This window comes from Arachis stenosperma, chromosome 4, assembly GCF_014773155.1.
Source record: "Arachis stenosperma cultivar V10309 chromosome 4, arast.V10309.gnm1.PFL2, whole genome shotgun sequence".
NCBI lineage: Eukaryota > Viridiplantae > Streptophyta > Magnoliopsida > Fabales > Fabaceae > Arachis > Arachis stenosperma.
The window spans coordinates 127,504,604-127,526,777 of NC_080380.1; the positions used below are offsets into that span (position 1 = coordinate 127,504,604).

At 37.9% G+C, this 22,174-nt stretch overlaps 2 non-coding genes across 2 annotated transcripts; both read left to right on the plus strand.

The window, feature by feature from the left end:
• The first annotated feature begins 905 nt into the window (after positions 1-905).
• On the plus strand, positions 906-1,013 carry LOC130978806 (small nucleolar RNA R71). The gene has a single exon (XR_009086419.1). It is a non-coding gene; the product is annotated as a small nucleolar RNA R71 (small nucleolar RNA).
• Positions 1,014-15,422: 14,409 nt separating this feature from the next.
• Positions 15,423-15,529, plus strand: LOC130977686 (small nucleolar RNA R71). Its single transcript, XR_009085369.1, has one exon. It is a non-coding gene; the product is annotated as a small nucleolar RNA R71 (small nucleolar RNA).
• Positions 15,530-22,174: the final 6,645 nt, after the last annotated feature.

A 22,174-nucleotide genomic window follows, 5' to 3' on the forward strand; every position in this document is an offset into this window, starting at 1 on the left:
GGAATCTCTATGGTCTCAGTGTGAGCCTCAGATTCCCATGGTTCCTCATTAGGGAACTCATTGGTGGCCAGTGGACGTCCATTGAAGTCTTCCTCAGTGGCGCTCACTGCCTCTTCCTCCTCTCCAAATTCGGACATGTAGGTCATGTTAATGGCCTTGCACTCTCCTTTTGAATTCTCTTCTGTATTGCTTGGAAGAGTACTAGGAGGGAGTTCAATAACTTTCTTGCTCAGCTGACCCACTTGTGCCTCCAAGTTTCTAATGGAGGACCTTGTTTCAGTTATGAAACTTTGAGTGGTTTTGATTAGATCAGAGACTATAGTTGCTAAGTCAGAGGAGTTATGCTTAGAATTCTCTGTCTATTGCTGAGAAGATGATGGAAAAGGCTTGCCATTGCTAAACCTATTTCTTCCACCATTATTGTTGTTGAACCCTTGTTGAGGTCTCTGTTGATCCTTCCATGAGAGATTTGGATGATTTCTCCATGAAGGATTATAGGTGTTTCCATAGGATTCTCCCATGTAATTCACCTCTTCCATTGAAGGGTTCTCAGGATCATAAGCTTCTTCTTCAGATGAAGCATCCTTAGTACTGCCTGGTGCAGCTTGCATTCCAGACAAACTTTGAGAAATCATATTGACTTGCTGAGTCAATATTTTGTTCTGAGCCAATATAGCATTCAGAGTATCAATCTCAAGAACTCCTTTCTTCTAATTCGTCCCATTGTTCACATGATTCCTTTCAAAAGTGTATATGAATTGGTTATTTGCAATCATTTCAATGATTTTTTGAGCTTCTGCAGGCGTCTTCTTCAGATGAAGAGATCCTCTAGCAGAGCTATCCAATGACATCTTGGACAGTTGAGACAGACCATCATAGAAGATACCTATGATGCTCCATTCAGAAAGCATGTCAGAGGGACACTTTATGATCAATTGTTTGTATCTTTCCCAAGCTTCATAGAAGGATTCACCTTCCTTCTGTCTGAAGGTTTATACTTCCACTCTAAGCTTACTCAATTTTTGAGGTGGAAAGAACTTTGCCAAGAAGCCATTGACTAGCTTTTCCCAAGAGTTCAGGCTTTCTTTAGGTTGTGAGTCCAACCATATCCGAGCTCTGTCTCTTACAGCAAAAGGGAATAGCATAAGTCTGTGGACCTCAGGGTCAACCCCATTGGTCTTGACAGTGTCACAGATTTGCAAGAATTCAGCTAAAAACTGATGAGGATCTTCCAATGGAAGTCCATGGAACTTGCAATTCTATTGCAATAGAGAAACTAATTGAGGTTTAAGCTCAAAGTTGTTTGCTCCAATGGCAGGGATAGAGATGCTTCTCCCATAGAAGTCGGGAGTAGGTGCAGTAAAGTCACCCAGCACCTTCCTTGCATTGTTGGCATTGTTGTTGTTTTCGGCTGCCATGTCTTCCTCTTGTTTAAAGATTTCTGTTAGGTCCTCTACAGAGAGTAGGGCTTTAGCTTCTCTTAGCTTTCGCTTCAAGGTCCTTTCAGGTTCAGTGTCAGCCTCAACAAGAATGCTTTTGTCCTTGCTCCTACTCATATGAAAGAGAAGAGAATAAGAAAATATGGAATCCTCTATGTCACAGTATAGAGATTCCTTGAGGTGTCAAAGAAAAAGAAAAATAGAAGGAAGAGGTAGAAGAATTCGAACTTAGAAAGATAGAGTTCGAATTGCATATGTTAGTCCATAAATAGAAGGATGTGAGAAGAGGGGAAGAAATTTTCGAAAATTAAAGTGAATTAATTAAAAGAAATTTTGAAAAATGGTAATTGATTTTTGAAAACCAAGAGTGGGAAAGAAATTAAGTAATTTTTGAAAAAGATTTTGAAATTGGAAATAAAAAAGATATGATTTGAAAACTATTTTGAAAAAGATGTGATTAAGAAGATATGATTGAAAAGTTATGGTTTTAAAAAGATATGATTGAGAAGATATGATTGAAAAACAATTTAAAAAGATTTGATTTTTAAAAATCAATGACTTGGCCAACAAGAAAAGATATGATTCAAACATTAAACCTTTCTCAACAGAAAAGGCAACATACTTGAAATGTTGAATCAAATCATTAATTGTTAGCAAGTATTTTTGAAAATGGAAAGAAATTGATTTTGAAAATATATGATTGAAAAGATATGATTTGAAAAAGATTTGATTTTGAAAAATTATGAAAACTTGAAAAAAATTTGAATTAAAAACAAAATCTTCCCTCTTGTGCCATCCTGGCGTTAAACGCCCAGAATGGTATCCATTCTGGCGTTTAATGCCCAAAATGCTACCTTTTTGGGCATTAAACTCCCAACCAGGTACCCTGGCTAGCGTTTAAATGCCAGTTTTCCTTCTTCATTGGGCATTTTGAACGCCCAACTTTTTCTGTGTAATTCCTCTGCTGTATATTCTGAATCTTCAATTCTCTGCATTATTGACTTGAAAAGACACAAATTAAAAATTTTTTGGATTTTTAATGATGAGGAAAAATCAAAATGCAACTAAAATCAAATGAACAATGCATGCAAGACACCAAACTTAAAAGTTTGTATACTACTGACACTAACAAATTGAGAATGCATATGAGAAACAACAAAACACACAAAACAAGAAAATTTAAAGATCAGAGCAAGTAAATCATCAAAAACAACTTGAAGATCAATGAAGACACATGAATGAATGCAAGAAGAACAGAAACATGCAATTGACACCAAACTTAAAGTGAGACACTAGACTCAAACAAGAAATATTTTTGATTTTTATGATTTTGTAATTTTTTTGGTTTTTTCCGAAAATTATATGGAAAAGAAAATAAAGAAATTCAAAATTTTTAATAAGAATTCCAGGAATCATGCAATGTTAGTCTAAAGCTTTAGTATAAAGGAATTAGACATGGCTAGCCAAGTTTCAGCAGGACATTGCATTCAAGAGCTAAATTGATGAAGATCAATCAGCTTTGGTGATGATAAGAACATCACCTTGAAACACTAGAATTCATTCTTAAAAATTCTGAAAAATACCTAATCTAAGCAACAAGATGAACCGTCAGTTGTCCAAACTCAAACAATCCCCGGCAACGGCGCCAAAAACTTGGTGCACGAAATTGTGATCATCAATGGCACCATCAACATGGTACGCTCAATTGCAATCTCAACTCTTTATCACAACTTCGCACAACTAACCAGCAAGTGCACTAGGTCGTCCAAGTAATAAACCTTACGCGAGTAAGGGTCGATCCCACGAGATTGTTGGTATGAAGCAAGCTATGGTCATCTTGTAAATCTCAGTCAGGCAGATTCAAATGGTTATGAATGATTAGTGTTGTGTGAGGAGAGAGAGTGCTGAAAACTAGGGTTTTGGTTTAGTTTAGTTGGGCCAAGGACCCACTTTGGGTCTGGTTGGCCCGGTTTGGCCCGTTCAGTCCAATCTTGGTCCAAATTCTATAAAATTGGTACCAAAATTCTCGTCTCAATCTCCTCTATTATATTAAGCCATAAAAATCACATTTTAGGCTTTCTAGAATAAATTCTCATTTATGGGTTAATTAGCCGTTAATTAACCGGGTTTTACACATTAAACAAATCCAAATTACATCAAAGAATATACTAGTCAAGAAGAGGAGTTTAAATAATACAAGGCAGATATCCAAGAAATTTAAGAAGACATATGCAATCAGGATCGAATGAGAAAGCATATGAACAAGCAAATAGGGTTGGAGAATAATCAGTTAACTCTCTTCAGGAAAAGAAATCTCGAACTAGAACCTCAAGGCAAACCATGAAAGAACAGATACGAAACCGAGTAACATCAAGAAATTAACTGCTAACGTTCCCAAAATTTACGATTCACATTACCTATTACTTCTACTTCGTCTATGATAGTTCATTAGTGTTTCCATATACATGAATCATTAGTATTAAGTTGGCCAGACCTAATACAATGAGAGATGCAACGGTCGACTAACAGCATTAATCAATAGACAATCATGCATTTGAAACTCAAACTCTTGTTAGTGGGACAAGTCCTACTGCATGACAAACACTCAGAGTATGCAATAAAGCATAGTCAGTCCATTCCCAAGGCTCTAACGAGAACGAACTGCTCTGATACCATAATGTAACACCCTAACTTTTAGCACGTCATGATCGTGCCAAAAGTAAGGCATTACTAATCCATTTTCTTTTATCTCTACTTCAGATAAATAATTACTTTTCTGAAATTTTCTTATAAACTGAAACGCGATATCGACGTAAAGGCTCAATATTAAATAAAAAATAAAGAAAATCAGGTCCGTAATGCCTTGCTTTTGGTACGATCATGTGTCAATTATGTATGTATATGATTATATTAGTGGCCGAAGCCTAAGGAAACAAAAACAAGCAAAAGCCAAACGTGGCATGTTTATATATAATCATATACATACATAATTGACACATGTTTGCTTTTATTCCATTAGTCATCCTTATACACGCATGGTTGCTCATGCTTTGAAGAAAAAAAAGAAATCAAAGAGCCGAGGGAGAGAAAGAAAACCGTGAACCCCTGATGAAATTCCAACTTCGATTTCTCGAGATTCATAACTCTAAGTGAAAATCTAATCCGGTAAAAGTGTTCGTATCTTCCTCCTCTACACGTGTTATTTTTGTCTGGTAGATGTTGACGGTGACGTAGCTCCTCTTCCCCATGAGTTCGGCCAATTGGAGTTCTAGGAGGCACAGGCAATTTCTGACATTTTCTTCTTCAGTAACTCGGTCAAAAAGCTCCTCCAGAATTTTCGTTGACTTTGATTTCATCGGAGGTAGGGGATTTTATTTTGAAATTAACTGTTTTAAATATGAATACCATGGAAGTCTAGTGGGTATTTGTAAATAATTTAAGATTGTTTGGAATGACTGAATGATGAATTTGGTTGTATTTGCTTGTATTACTTCTCTGTGATTGTGCTGTTTGACTTATTTGTATGTTGCTTTGAATCCCTTACTTAAGCTGTTAGTTCACGGATGTATTGAGATGAGATGTTGTGGTTGAAATATGACTATGTGGTTGAGAGATGGTTAGTATGACTAATTTGTGATTAAAATCTGTTTTTATTTTTTGATTGAAAAGAGGTTGAAAATGATTCAGTTGGGACCCGAAAAGGGTGGCTAAGCCCGAGTTTTAGGAGAAGTGCTGCCGAAATTTTATAAAATCTGAGGTTTTATTTGAAAAGTTATTTTAAAAGATTTGGTTTTAGAAAATTAAATTATTTGAGATTTATTTAGTTGAGAAAAGGTGTGTTCTATTTTTTAAACTCGATTTAATAAGAAAAATATCATGTTTTAAATCCAATTTTGTAAGGAGATATTTTGTTTTAAGTGTTGTTTTGAGCTCGGTTTTTTTAAGAAAAGGAATCTCTGCCATAGGAGAGCAGGGGACAAGGATTTAAAGAATATATTAACTAAAAGGATCTCTGTCACAGGAGAGCAGAAAACAAAGATTAAAGAAATATATTAAATTAATGAAATGTCTGCCACAGGAGAGCAGATGTGATATTGTTTGGGCCTTAGTGCCAAATGTAAAGTGGAGACGCCCACACACTGAGAACTATTTTCCAGATGTACGCTTATTAATTTGGAAAGTCTCACTGTATGCGGCCTAGCCGTACGACTTATAAGCACACTGTATACATCTGGAAAGCCATATCTGTGACTTGTGCCCTGGTAATGTCGAGAGGGGGTAGGCAACCGACACATGAGCTTATGGCCTGCATTAGGGACAGGCATGCATCATATGCATTTATATGACATTGTTTGGGTGTGCATATTATAATTGGTTTGCCTATGTGAATAGTTACATTTAATTGCTAATTGTTCTACTTGATATAACTGCTTGATTGTGTTTGAACCTTCTTACTTGTGTTTGTGGCTAAAAATTGGTTGGATTGTGATGAATTAGTGGTTGATTGAGTTGCTTGGGCCTAGGGCCGTGGTTGATTATGAGATGTTATGATTGAAATATGACTAATTTTGTGATTAAAATCTATTTTGAGTTAAGAAATTTAAAGAAAAGTAATTGTTTATCTGAAGTAGAGATAAAAGTATTTCCAAAGGTTTAACAAAATATTTTTACTAAGTAAGTTAATTATTTGCATTGAATTCATTATTTTTACGGTATTCCCAATCCCTACTGAGAACGTGTGGTTTGTTCTCACCAAATCTTCCACGCTTTCAGTGACATAGGTTCAGAGATTCAGTAAGAAGCTGCAGACGATTAGTAGATTTACTTGTGATTCCTGTTGTTTTTATAGAGTTCCCTCGCCCTTGTTGCTTCAGGGTTTTTATTTTATCCAGAGGGATAGGTATTGTATTTGAGTTTTACATTGAATTTAATTGTATGGCATCTATTATTAATAATTATGTGATTTTAATTACTAAAATTTATTTTCTGAAATTTTCTTATAAACTGAAGTGCAATATCAACATAAAGGCTTAATATTAAATAGAAAATAAAGAAAATCAGGTTTGTAACACCTTACTTTTGGTACGATCATGACGTGCTAAAAATTAGGGTGTTACAACTACTCACAGTGGAAGGAGAGAATATGGATCTTCGTGCAACCAATCGACTATGACATTTGAAAGATTATTATCAACGGACCTGATGTTCTGACAAAGTAAAATGCTGATGGAGAAGTGGTGCCAAAGGAAGATAACGAGTGGACAGAGAATGAAAAGAAGAAAGTTGAACTCAATGCCAATGCAATCAAGCTAATGCATTGTACTGTTAGTTTTGAAGAGTTCAAAAAAATTTCAAGATGCAAAATTGCCAAAAAAAATTTGGGACAAGCTGCAACTCTTCCATGAAGGAACAAAACAAGTAAAAAAGACAAGAATAGACATGCTGATGAAGGAGTACGAGATGTTCTTCAAGAAGGAGGATGAAAGCATTGATGGACGCTATGAAAAAGATTTATTCCGAAGAAACTCTAGTGAGAAGGATTTTGAGAAATCCTACTAAGAAATAGAAAGTAAAAGGCACAACCATTTTCGAGAGGAATAATTTAAAAAAAAATATCTATAATGAGCTACAAGGCAATCTATTGGCCTATGAACCTACCCACATGTCTTAAGACAGAGATGATAAAAAGAAAAGTGTAATATTAAAGTCAAGAATGATGGTCAAAGAAGAAGAATCTAATGATAGCATAACACATGATGAAATGGAATTCTTTGCAGGAAGATTAAGGAGATTAATAAGATACAAAGATAAAGCAACAATGATGCGGTATTTATAACCCACAAACTAACTAGTAAGTGCACCGGGTCGTACCAAGAAATACCTCGGGTGAGTGAGGGTCGATCCCACGAGGATTGATGGATTAAGCAACAATGGTTGATTAAATTACTTAGTTAGATAAACAGAATAGTATGTTTGAGAGTTCAAAAGATATTAAACAATATAAAGAATATTAAAGAAAGTCAGATAAATAAGTTGGGAATAATATATGGAGAAACAATTAAGGCTTCACAGTTATCTATTTTCCGGATTGATTTTTCTTACTAACTATTTTAATTATGCAAGATTTAATTCATGGCAAACTATATGTGACTAGACCCTAATTCCTTAGACCTTCCTAGTCTCCTCTAAAATTCATCAATCGCCAATTCCTTGGTCAATTAATTCCAATTAGAAGCTGCATGATCAAATTTCAGTTTATATGCCACAAAAATCCTAATTATCCAAAAATAAGAGGATTATATGTCACGTGTCCTGTTAAATCCAGATAATTAAAATTTAGGAGAAATTGTTTTTAAGCTGTTGTTCAAGTAAAGAGCTTTTCCAAGTTATACAAGAACTCAATTAGAAAGAGGGTTATACTTCCGTTCCACCCAAATTCACAAGATAAAGAACGAAAACATGTCTTAAATTTATAAATCAGTACATAAATTAAAATGGAAAAAGTAGTAGAATCAATCCGCAAATAGACAGAGCTCCTAACCTTAACAATGGAGGTTTAGTTGCTCATGGTTCAGAGAGAAAACTAAGATTCTGATAAAATGTATTTTGGTAGTCTGGAATCTCCTCTTTCCCGGAAGAAAAGTTTCTTCTTTTTATATCTAATCCTAATAAATTTAAAAATCTAATTTCTGAAATTAAAATAATATCTTTCCCTAAAATAATATTTAAATTTAAATCAGAATTAATCAAATAATCAGCAAGTATTCAATTGATGGATGGAGACCACTTGTTTCGTCCATTCTGCAGCTTCTAATCTGTGTTTTCTAGGCTGGAAACTGGGTCAAAACAGCCCAGAAATCGCCCCCAGCTTTTTTCTGCGTTTTCTGCACGTGGCGCATGTCACGCATACGCGTCAGTCATGTGTATGTGTCGCTGAGCAAATCTTCAAATCATGCATACGCGTCAATCATGCGGACGCGTCGCCATGGAAAGCTCCAAATCACACGCATGCGTCAGTCACGCATACGCGTCGCTCCTCGCTGCCATCTCCTTTGATCCTTGTGCTGCAGAAACTCCATCAAATCCAGTCGAATGCTATCTAGAATAAACAAAATTGCAAAAGACTCAAAGTAGCATCCATATTGGCTAAAAGATAAATAATTCTTTATTAAACTCAACAATTTAGATGCAAATTCACTAGGAAAAGATAGGAAAGATTCTCACGCATCACAACACCAAACTTGAATTGTTGCTTGTCCTCAAGCAACCAAAATTAATATAGGCTTAGGATGTGAATTTGCATGAGAATGAGAGTTCGATTAAGCTCATGTCTCTTCTTATAGTGGGGTTTACAACTGCAATCCTGAATAGTTTTGGCATCTCACTTTCCTTTGAATCAGAAGGATGTCACTGTTATTCGGAATTAGAATCCGGATAATATATGAATTCTCTGATCTTTTGTACTTCAATTTAATCCTTGAACACAACAATTTTTTTTCTGGTGCTTTGCACCTTGAGCCTAGCCGTGACTTTAAATGTTTTGTCTCAAGCTTTACTTGACACAGAAACACCACAAGCACTTAACTAGGGAACTTTCTTTAAGTTCTAAAATTTTTTTAGTTACTCCCAGACAGTGGTGCTCAAAGCCTTTGGCGTACTCTGCAATTGATCTTGACTCTAAATGTTTTGTCTCAAGGATTACTTGACACAGGAACACCACAAGCATGTGACTAGAGAAACAACTCTTTGAGCTTTTAATCATGTCTGACCTCCCTAGCCATTGATGCTCAGAGCCTTGGACCTTGCTCTTGTTTTTCTTTTGCTGTTTCTTTTGCTTCAAGGGTTAAACTTTCAGTAATTTCAGAGAAATCATAATAGTTCTCTAAATTCCTGTTCCTTATACATCAACATCCTTTGATTCAAATTCGACAATGCATTGTTCATGTCATGCATTCAGAATTACAATTAATACCACCACATTTGAATAAATGAGACTATTCTTAAAATTAAACTTAATTTCTCATGCATTACACTCTTTTTTCTTCTTTCTTTCTTTTTTTTTATTTCAAGCTCAGTGGGACAATACATGAGACATCTTTTCAGAATTCAAACAATTAAGAGAAAACTAAAATGGAACCTAGGGCTCTAGCTAATAATGGGTCATGCAATAAACAAAGCAAAATAGCAGAAAACTGGAACATAATATAGTAAAATTGGGAAGGAATATAGAATGAAAGGAACTCAACCACCTTAGTTATCCTATCGGTCATTTTATTCTTCAAGTTGTGCTCCTCCGTGAAGATGATTTGCCTCCCTTTTGGTGCCATAAAAACAAAGAGAAAATCCTTAAGCGGAGCGTCAACACCAAACTTAAAGGTTTGCTTGTCCTCAAGCAAGGAAGAGCTGAAAATAGAAAGAGACAAATATTATGATGAAAGAAAAAGAAAAGGATAAAAGAATAAGAGAGAATTAGGATTGGAAGATGGAAAAAGAAAATTAAAACTGGGTGGCGAATTAATGTAGTTGTGCGGCACAAGCAATGCGTACGCGTACGGCACGCGTACGCATGGGTCGCGAATTCTCATTAATGATGCGTGAGCGTCAGGCACACGTCCGCATGCCCTTGGATTTGTGCGATTCACGAGAAGCCAGCCGCGCGCACGCACAACTCTCTGTTCACGTGGCTTGGGAACCAACATTTTCAATCGACGCATGCGCATCATGCACGCACACGCGTGGATGGCCATTTATGCAAATGTCGCGCATGCGTCAGGGACGCGTACGCGTGAACCAGTTTTGTGCTTCTAGCACACTTCCAGCCCCAAGCCAACACAACTCTCTGTCCAAACACTTATTTACATCAAATTTCAAGGTCACGCATACGCGTCACTAACGCGTACGCGTGGAGTGCCAAAATCACCAATGACATGCACGCGTGGGGTATTCGTACGCGTGGGCTTGTTTGTGTGAAAGGCATCATTTCTGCGCCACTCTCGTGCAACTCTCTGTTTTTTTTTTATTTTTCATGCACACCAATCTGACGCTTGCGCGTCGTGTGCTTCTTCTTCTCTCTCTCTCTCTCTCTCTCTCTCTCTCTCTTGTTTGTGTCCGGCTCCTGTTCTAAGATAGCTGCATGATTTGAAAAACAGTAAAAACTCAATAAAAAATCAAACAAGTAAGAAAACTACTACTATGAAAAGTACTAAGGATACAAATTTATCGGGTTACCTCCCAACAAACGCTTCTTTAGCGTCACTAGCATGACTGTCAGTTCTGCTAATTCAGTAGATGAGCGGACCTCTGGCGATCAATATCGCCTCCAAGATAGTGCTCCAACCTCTAGCCATTCACTGTAAATTTTCTATCAGAATTCTCTTCCTGTATTTCCACATGACCATATGGTGAAGCTCGGGTAACTACAAATGGTCCTGACCACCGGAATTTCAGCTTCCTGGGAAAGAGTTTGAGCCTTGAATTGTACAGAAGCACTCTCTGTCCTGACTCAAAGACTCTGATGACAATCTTCTTGTCATGCAATAGCTTATTTTTCTCCTTATAGAGCTTGGCATTCTCATAGGGTGAGTATCTGAATTCATCAAGCTCATTTAACTGAATCATTCGCTTAATTTTTGTAGCTTCTGAATCAAGGTTTAGATACCTAATTGCCCAGTAGGCTTTGTGCTCCAGTTCAATTGGCAAGTGACAGGCTTTGCCATAGACCAACTAATAAGAGGACATGCCAACGAGAGTCTTGTACGCTGTCTGGTATGCCCAGAGAGCATCATCAAGTTTCCTAGAACAGTCCTTTCTTGAAATACTGATGGTCTTCTCTAGAATCCTTTTGAGTTTCCTATTGGAAACTTCAACCTGTCCACTTGTTTGAGGGTGATAGGGGGTTGCCACTTTATGACGGACTCCATTTCTCTGCAAAAGAGAGTCCAGCTGTCTGTTGCATAAGTGACTTTCACCATCACTAATGAGTGTCCTTGAAACACCAAACCGGCTAAAGATATATTTCTGAAGAAAGCTCAGTACCACCTTGGCATCATTGGTGGGTAGAGCCACAGCTTCCACCCACTTGAACACATAGTCAACTGCCACTAGAATATAGTTGTTTGAATGCGAGGGTGGAAAAGGTCCCATGAAATCAATACCCCACACATCAAACAACTCAACCTCGAGAATCCCTTGCTGTGGCATTTCATGGTTGGCAGGGAGATTTGTAGCTTTTTCACATCTGTCATAGTGCTTCACAAATGCTCTTGAGTCCCTGAAGAGAGTCGTCCAGTAGAACCCGCTCTAAAGGACTTTTGTAGCTGTCCTTTCACCACCAAAGTGGCCTACATAATCATAACCATGACAGTGCCAAAGAATCTACTGTTTTTCCTCATCTGGGACACATCTCTGGATTATGCCATTTGAACACCTCTTAAAAAGATATGGTTCCTCCCAGATATAGTACTTTGCATCAGTCAACAGCTTCTTTACTTATTGCCTGCTGTACTCCTTTGGAATAAAATTCATGGCTTTATAATTTGCAATGTCTACAAACTATGGAGCCTGCTGAATGAGGAACAATTGTTCATCTAGAAACATCTCTGTCACAGCTGTGGGTGGTTGTACTCCTGCTTTAGGTTCAATCCTAGAGAGATGGTCAGCTACTTGATTTTCTAACCCTTTCTTATCTTTTATCTCAATATCAAACTCCTGAAGGAGCAACACCCATCTAATTAATCTTGGTTTAGAATCCTGTTTGGTTAGAAGGTACTTCAAAGCAGTATGATCAGTATAAATAATAACCTTAGAACCAATCAAATAGGAACTAAACTTATCAACAGCATACACAATAGCTAATAATTCTTTTTCTATAGTTGTGTAATTCTTTTGGGCATCATTTAATACACGGCTAACATAGTAAATGACATGTACAAGCTTACCATGTCTCTGTCCTAAAATAGCTCCTATAGCAAAGTCACTAGCATCACACATCAATTCAAAAGGTAGATCCCAGTTAGGGGGAGCTATAATGGGAGCAGAGATAAGATTTGCTTTCAGAATTTCAAAAGCATGCAGGCAATCAGAATCAAAGACAAAAGGAACACCAACAACCAACATGTTGCTTAATGGTTTAGCAATTTTTAAAAAATCCTTTATAAATCTTCTATAAAATCCTGCATGACCCAAGAAACTTCTGACTGCCTTAACATTAGCTGGTGGTGGTAATTTTTCAGTTACCTCTACCTTTGCTTTTTCAACTTCAATCCCCTTACTTGAAATCCGGTGTCCAAGAATAATACCTTCTGTAACCATAAAATGACATTTTTCCCAATTTAAAACAAGGTTTGATTCTTGACACCGTTTCAAGACATGAGATAAATGCTTAAGGCAGGATTCAAAAGAATTACCAAAGACAGAAAAGTCATCCATAAATACCTCAATGAACTTTTCAATCATGTCAGAAAAAATTGAAAGCATACACCTCTGAAAAGTTGCTAGAGCATTGCAAAATTCAAATGACATTCTCCTGTAAACAAATACTCCAAAGCGGCATGTGAATGCTGTCTTCTCTTGATCTTGAGAGTCCACTGCAATTTGATTATAACCAGAATATCCATCTAAAAAATAATAAAATGCATGACCAGCTAACCTCTCAAGCATCTAATCAATGAAAGGCAGGGGGAAGTGATCCTTCCTTGTAGCAGTGTTGAGCCTCCTGTAGTCTATACACATTCTCTATCATGTGACTGTTCTTGTAGGAATGAGCTCATTCTTATCATTCTTGATCACTGTCATCCCTCCTTTCTTGGGGACTACCTGCACAGGACTTACCCAAGGACTGTCAGAAATAGGGTAAATAATACCTGCTTCCCATAATTTCATTACCTCTTTTTGGACCACTGTTTCATGGTTGGATTGAGTCTCCTTTGTGGTTGCACAACTAGTTTAGCATCATCTTCAAGGAGGATCTTGTGCATACACTTGGTTGGACTAATCCCCTTCAAGTCACCAATGGTCCACCTAAGAGCTATTTTATGGCTCCTGAGCACTGAAATAAGCGCCTCTTCCTCTTCAGGCTTCAAGGAAGAGCTAATAATCACTGGATGTGAGTCATTCTCACCCAAAAACACATATTTCAGAGAAGGAGGTAAGGATTTGAGCTCAAGCTTGGGGGCTTCCTCTTCTGCTTTAGGCGTGTAAACCACAGCCTTCTGGGGTGGTGAATCATCAACTTCAACTAATTCATATTCAGAACTAGGATCCAGAATATCATCAAGTACCTCAGCTTCCAGTACTTCTTGAATAAGTGGTTCAATAGCATCTATTTTCATACACCCTTCAGAATCATTAGGGTGCTTAAGAACTTCAAAAATATGAAGGACCACCTGTTCTTCATTGACCCTCAGGGTTAATTCACCATTTTGCACATCAATCAGAGCTCTACCTATAGCTAAAAAGGATCTTCCAATTATAATAGAGCATTTTACCTCCTATTCCATGTCTAATATCACAAAATCAACAGGAAAAATGAATGGTCCTACTTTAACAAGTAAATCTTCAACAACACCCACAGGTAATTTAATAGAGAGATCAGCAAGTTGAAGAGAAATACGAGTGGGTTTTACCTCCTCAATTTGAAGCTTTTTCATTACTCAAAGTGGCATGAGATTGATGCTAGCTCCAAGGTCACATAAAGCTCTCTAAATGGTGACATCTCCAATGGTGTAAGGAATCACAAAGCTCCCTAGATTTGGCATCTTCTCAGGAATTTTATGTTGAATAATGGCACTGCATTCCTTGGTTAACACCACTGTTTCTTGTTCCTTCCAATTCCTCTTGTGGGTCAACAATTCTTTCATAAATTTTGCATAGAGAGGCATTTTCTCAAGAGCCTCTACAAAAGGGATGTTGATCTGTAACTTCTTGAAGACATCCAAAAATTTAGAAAACTGCTTTTCTTTGGAAGCCTTCTGAAGTCTCTGAAGATATGACATTTTTGGCTTGTATTCTGGAACTTTTGGCAAGGTAGGATAAGTGTCAAGAGAATCAGAGAATGGGTTGTCTGCACGCTTAGGAAGGGCGTGGTCTACTTCTTCCTCCTTCTCCTTTGGAGCTTCTTTTTCAATTGACTTCTCATTGACTTTGGTCTCAGATCCAGCCACTTTACCACTTCTCAATTCAAGGACCTTGCAATCTTCTCTTGGGTTTACCACTGTATCACCTGGAAAGGTACCTGTAGACTTCTCAGGTATTTGCTTGCTCAGTTGACCCATTTACACCTCCAGATTCCTAATAGAAGCTCTGGTTTTCTGCATAAAACTCTTCATCATCTTCCAGTTAGAATCTTCTTGGGATTTAGAGTTTGCCTGCTGAGGTGGTTGCTGTTGATGAGTCTGAAATTGGCGGTTATTGTGATTGCTCTGTTGGAAGTCGCCCTGAGAATTATTGTTGAAATTTTGATGTCTCTGAGGTTGGTCTCTCCACCCAAATTTTGGGTGATTTCTCCATCCCTGATTGTATGTCTGAGAGTACGGATCATTATTGGGATTTCTAGGACCACTCCCCATGTAATTGACCTGTTCAGAAGAGGATTGAGCATAATTATAATTATCATTTTGCATAAAATTACCTGTCATGTCATAGGGGACCTCTTGAGGTGGATTTTGGGTGTTGATAGCTGAGACTTGCATGCCACTCATCTGTTGAGTAAGTAGGCTTATTTGCTGAGACATAAGCTTATTCTGAGCAAGAATAGCATTAAGAGCGTCCATTTCCAACACACCTTTCTTCTGAGAAGTCTCAGAGTTCACAGAATTTTTGTTAGATGAATACAAATATTGATTGCTAGCAACCAATTCAATAAGCTCAATAGTCTCCTCAGGTGTCTTCTTCATGTGCAATGAACCACCTGCAGAATTATCTAAGCATATTTTGGACATCTCACCCAATCCTTCATAAAAGATATCTAGTTGGGTCCATTTGGAGAACATGTCCGGAGGGCATTGCCTAGTCAGCAACTTGTACCTCTCCTAAGCTTCATAGAGGGTCTCACCATCCTTCTGCTTGAAGGTCTGAACCTCCATCCTAAGCTTAGTAAGCTTCTTTGGTGGGAAGAATTTAGTAAGAAACCGAATAACAACCTTTTCCCAAGTATCCAAACTCTCCTTGGGTTGAAAATCTAGCCAAAGCTTTGCTCTATCCCTCAGAGCAAACAGAAAGAGTATGAGTTTGTATACCTGATGACAAGTCATCATATACCCATTTTTCAAGCTAATTTCACTTGTTTTGTTAGTCTTTATGCACTTTCTTGCTTCCTAAGTAAGTGATTTGGAGTGAAAATGCATAACTTCTCTAAATCAAGCAACCACCATAAAATTAATGTTAATTCATGAGGTTTAAGCTAATTTTAATTGAATTTTAATTGATTTATAAGCCTTATGAATTTAGTGATACTTGGAGTGGTTGTTTTGGTTTATTTCAGGTGAAGAAAAGAATAAAAGAGAAAAGCGTGGCCTAAAGAAAGCGTGACCCAAGGAGAAGGAAGCGTGGTCAAAGGAAGGGAAAGTGTGCCGCATGCAATGGGGGAGCTCACTAAGGAGTGTTAGGATTTGATAGCTCTCTCTTTTAATTTTCCTTTCTGCTTGAATCTTGGATTGAGATTTGAAGGAATTCTGTTTCATTCTTGATCTAAGATTGCTCTTTGTTGATTTTCTGCATAATTCAGTGAATTGAGTTTGGATCCAAGTTTTTCTCTACGGCTTTCATCTTTCTTTCTTCTTCAATTTGCTTTCTACTTTGATCAAGGAAGGGATTGAGATCTAGACTTGTTTTCTAGTCTCCTCCACCCCTGAGATCTTCAACTTTCCTTTAGCTATTGAAATTGAGCTGCATTTTACTTTCTGTTTCATTCCTCTTCTGCTACATTTACTTTTCTGCAATTTCCTTTCCTGCATTCTCCACTTTCACATCTTTATTCACATTGAGCTTGATTTAATTTCCTGTACATTTACATTTTCTGCAATTTAAATTTCTAGTTGCTTAATCTATTGCTCTCTTTAATTTCCAGCACCCAACCCCTTTACTTTTGATGCAATTTACGTTTCTTGCAATTTAAGTTTTAGTAATTTAATTATTCTGCACTTTTAATTCCCTGCCATTTACTTTCTGTTGGCTACACTTCATCCAAATTCACTTCAATGTTAACTTGACTAAACTAATCACCCACTAAAGTTGCTTGATCCATCAATCCCTGTGGGATCGACCTCACTCTTGTGAGTTATTACTACTTGATGCGACCCGGTACACTTGCCGGTTGGATTTGTGTGTTGGAAATTCGTTTTTCCACAAAAACACCATCAAGTTTTTGGCGCTGTTGCCGGGGATTGAAATAGATTGACAATGATTAAGTGAAGTGGAGATCTAGATTAAGCACTTTTTCTTTTCTGTTTCTCTAATTTTGACTAACACACTAACTGTTTGAATTTTTGCTTAAACTAACTAAAACTTCATTCTAGCTATAGATTGAAGTTTCATTGGCTTTCTGGGTTTGTGTGTTTATTGTTGTGTGTTTGTATGTCAGGTACAGGAAGATCTTCCCCTGTCCTCTCTGAAATTGATCAAAGAACTCTTCGAAGAATAAGAAGAGCTGAAAGAGGGAAGAACGTTATTGGAGAGGAAGAATCTGAGGAGGAATTCCAAGAAATGGAAGGAGATCTCAATCAACCAGGAGAAGGGGCCAACAACAACCAACAACAACGAAGAGTCCTAGCTTCATATACATTTGCAAATGCTAGACACTGTGGAAGTAGCATTCTTCCTCCCAATGTTAACGCAAACAATTTTGAACTAAAGCCACAACTTATCACTTTGGTTCAAAACAATTGTTCTTTTGGAGGAGGGCCTTTGGAGGATCCAAATCAACATTTATCTACCTTCTTAAGAATCTGTGACACAATGAAAACCAATGGTGTGCCTCCTGATAGTTACAAGTTGTTGCTCTTTCCATTTTCTCTCAGAGATAAAGCCACTCAATGGCTAGAGACCTTTCCAAAAGAAAGCATCAACACTTGGGATGACTTGGTGAGCAAGTTTCTTGCCAAATTTTATCCCCCTCAAAGAATCCTAAGGTTGAAGACTGAGGTTCAGACGTTCACTCAAATGGAGGCTGAGAACTTATATGAAGCATGGGAAAGATATAAGGCTCTATTGAGGAAATGTCCACCAGAGATGTTCACTGAGTGGGACAAGTTGCAGAACTTCTATAAAGGACTCACTCTTAAGGCTCAAGAAGCACTTGATCATTCAGCTGGAGGCTCTTTGCAACTCATGAAAACTACAGAGGAAGCTCAAAACCTCATTGATATGGTGGCCAATAACCAATATTTCTTTGCTCATCAAAGACAACGCCAACCATCACAAAGAAGAGGAGTAATGGAGTTGGAAGGAGTGGATTCAATTCTAGCTCAGAACAAGATAATGCAGCAGCAGATTCAACAACAGTTTGAGCAAATGGCCAAAAGGATTGATGGATTGCAAGTTGCATCAGTGAGTGCCACAAGCCAACCACCAACTACTTGGGTGCAAAGTGAAGAAACTCAAGAGGAGCAACAGCAAGAGCAAGTCCAGTACATGCACAACCAAAATCCTGGAACAAATGAAGTCTATGGAGATACTTACAACCCTTCTTGGAAGAACCATCCCAACCTCAGATGGGGAGACAACCATAATCAAAACCAACAACCATGGCAAAGAAACACAAGTCAGAACAATTGGAAAAGCTCAAACCACAACCCCCAGCCAAACACAAACCAAAATACATACAGAAAACCACAAAATAATTACCCCAACTCTAACCACTATCCACCTAATAACCACCCAACAAATCAAAACACATATCATCATCCATCAACACCCCAAAACCAACCAATCTCACAAGAATCCCAGAGGATTACCAATCTAGAGCTGCTCATGGAGAAGATGATGAAAAACTAAGAATTGACAACAAAGAACCAAGAAGCTTCAATGAAGAACTTGGAAAGGCAAATTGGGCAAATCTCCAAACAGATTTCTGTTGAAAAACCATCAAGCTCACTACCAAGTGACACCATTCCCAACCCAAAGGAAGAATGCAAGGTCGTGCAACTAAGAAGTGGAAAAGTGTTAGTGGATGTTAACCAAAGAGCAACCAAGCATAATGACAATGAGCCAACAAAGAATGATGAAGCCATCAACAAGGACATGATAAGCAAGAATATCCCAGAAAAACTCATGGAGGAAAACAACGAACCACAAAATCTCAAAAAAGGAAAGCAGATCATGGAAGAACCAAATCCAAAACAACATCAAGTGGAGAAGAGCTCAACACCACCACTACCATATCCACAGAGATTTCACAAAGAGACAAAGGATCATCATTTCCACAAATTTCTTGAGACTTTCAAGAAGTTGGAAATCAACATACCTTTAGCTGAAGCATTGGAGCAAATGCCTCTATATGCCAAGTTCTTAAAGGAGCTCATCAATAAGAAAAGAGATTGGAATGAAAAGGAAACGGTGATGCTTAATGAGGAATGTAGCGCCGTGCTCCAAAAAGGAATCCCACCAAAGCTTAAGGATCCAGGGAGTTTTGTAGTGTCATGCACCATAGGCAAACTATCCTTGGACAAAGCTCTCTGTGACCTTGGAGCTAGTATCAACTTAATGCCCTTGTCCATGATGAAGAAGCTTGCCATAGAAGAACTCAAACCCACCAGGATGTCACTTGTCATGGCCGACAGATCAATCAAGACACCAAATGGAATTGTGGAAAATTTGCTAGTAAAGGTTGGAGAGTTTATGCGGACTTTGTAATCCTAGATACCGACAAGGAAGGCAACAATTCAATCATCTTGGGCAGACCATTTTTAGCAACTGCAAGAGCCATTATAGATGTGGAAAAAGGAGAAATGATTTTCAGAGTACACAATGAGCAAATGATCATAAATGTTTTTAAGTCAATGCAACACCCTCCTGAGCAGGAAGATCATTTGAGGGTGGATATGATAGAGAGCCTGGTGGAAGAAATGTTAGACATTAATCAACATGAGCAAGAAAAAGACAATCAAGAAAAAATAGAAGAACATATAGCTGAAGCTTCCATAGACAAAGAGGTGCAAAAGCAGGAACTGAAGCCATTACCTCCTCATCTCAAATATGCATTTCTTGGCACTTCAGAGAGCTTCCCAGTGATCATTAATTCATCCTTGACAAAGAAAGAAGAAGGAGAGCTTCTTGACGTTCTCAGAGCTCACAAAGATGCTTTAGGATGGACCATTGATGACTTGAAAGGCATTAGCCCCACAGTATGCATGCATAAGATTCTTTTGGAAGACAATTCCAAAGCAGTAATTCAACCTCAGAGAAGACTAAATCCTGTAATGAAGGAAGTCATCCAGAAGGAAGTAATGAAATTATGGAATGCAGGAATCATATATCCTATTTCCGATAACTCATGGATAAGCCCAGTCCAAGTGGTACCAAAGAAAGGTGGGATGACAGTCATCATTAATGAGAGGAGTGAACTCATTCCCACAAGAACTGTGACAGGGTGGAGGATGTGTATTGACTATAGAAGGTTGAATGATGCCACATGCAAAGATCATTTCCCACTTCCTTTCATTGATCAAATGCTTGAAAGGTTGGCTGGCCATGCTTATTATTGCTTCTTGGATGGGTATTCTGGGTATAATCAGATAGTGGTAGATCCAAAGGACCAAGAAAAGACTTCATTCACATGCCCAGTTGGAGTTTCTGCCTATAGAAGAATGACATTCGGATTATGCAATGCCCCATCCACTTTTCAAAGGTGTATACTTTCCATTTTCTCAGATATGGTTGAAAAGTTTTTAGAGGTTTTTATGGATGACTTCTCTGTTTTTGGTGATAATTTCAATACTTGCCTAAACCATCTAACTCTTGTTTTGAAACGGTGCCAAGAAACTAATTTGGTCTTGAACTGGGAGAAGTGCCATTTCATGGTACCTGAGGGGATTGTTCTTGGCCATAAAGTTTCAAGAAAAGGGATAAAGGTTGACAAGGCAAAAGTGAAAATAATAGAAAAACTCCCTCCACCAACTAATGTGAAATCTGTTAGAAGTTTCTTCGGGCATGCAGGATTTTATAGAAGGTTTATCAAAGATTTTTCTAAAATAGCCAAACCTTTGAGTAACCTTTTGATGATTGATCAACCTTTTGTTTTTGATAAAAATTGCCAGCATGCTTTCGAAACTTTAAAACATAAACTCACAACAGCACCAATTATCACACCCCCGGATTGGAACTTACCATTTGAACTCATGTGTGATGCAAGTGATATTGCAATTGGTGCTGTACTTGGACAAAAGAAGGGAAACTTGCATCATGTCATATATTATGCAAGTAAAGTATTGAATGAGGCTCAAAAAAATTACACTACAACAGAGAAGGAATTGTTGGCTGTAGTCTATGCATTTGATAAGTTTAGATCGTACTTGATAGGATCTAAAATTGTGGTTTATACTGATCATGCTGCTCTCAAGTATTTGATGTCAAAACAGGATGCTAAACCAAGACTTATCAGGTGGATTCTACTCTTACAAGAATTTGATATTGAGGTAAGGGATAGGAAAGGCACTGAAAACCTAGTTGCTGATCATTTGTCAAGGCTGCCACAAGAAACAATTCAAAAGGCCTCACTACCTGTGAATGAAAGCTTCCCAGATGAACATCTTATGCTGATCCAACAAACACCATGGTTCGCTGATATAGCAAATTACAAAGTAGGGAGGAAGATACCTCAAGAATTCACCAAGCAACAAGTGAAGAAACTAATCAATGAAGCAAGGAAGTTCTTGTGGGATGAACCCTATTTGTTCAAAAGGTTCTCTGATGGAATAATCAGGAGATGTGTTCCTGAGAGTGAAACAAGAGATATATTATGGCATTGCCATGGCTCAGCTTATGGTGGACACTTTGGTCCAGAAAGAACAGCAGCAAAAATATTACAAAGTGGTTTCTATTGGCCAACCATCTTCAAGGATGCCAGGGAGTTTGTCCACCAATGTAATGAATGCCAGAGAATAGGAGGATTAACAAGAAGGAATGAGATGCCACAGAACTTCATTTTGGAAGTAGAATTGTTTGATCTATGGGGCATTGATTTCATGGGACCCTTTCCTCCTTCTTATTCGTTCAGATATATCTTGGTAGCAGTGGAGTATGTTTCAAAGTGGGTGGAAGCCATAGCCACAACTACCTGTGATGCACAAATTGTCCTTCAATTCCTAAAAAAGCACATCTTTACTAGATATGGAGTGCCCAAGGGTCTCATCAGTGATGGTGGTGGTCATTTTTGTAACAAACAAATGGAGAAACTTCTCCATAAATATGGAGTTATTCATAAGGTAGCCACACCATATCACCCTCAGACTAATGGGCAGACAGAATTAGCAAACAGGGAACTAAAGAAAATTCTGGAAAAAATAGTAGGTAGCACAAGAAAGGATTGGGCTAGGAAGTTGGAAGATGCACTTTGGGCATACAGAACAGCTTTCAAAACTCCTATTAGGAAGTCCCCATTTCAGTTGTTATATGGCAAATCTTGTCATCTCCCTGTAGAGCTTGAGCACAAAGCCTTTTGGGCTACTAAGTTTCTAAACCTGGATTCTGAGGCAGCAGGGGAGAAAAGGTTGTTGCAGCTGAATGAGCTAGATGAGTTTAGG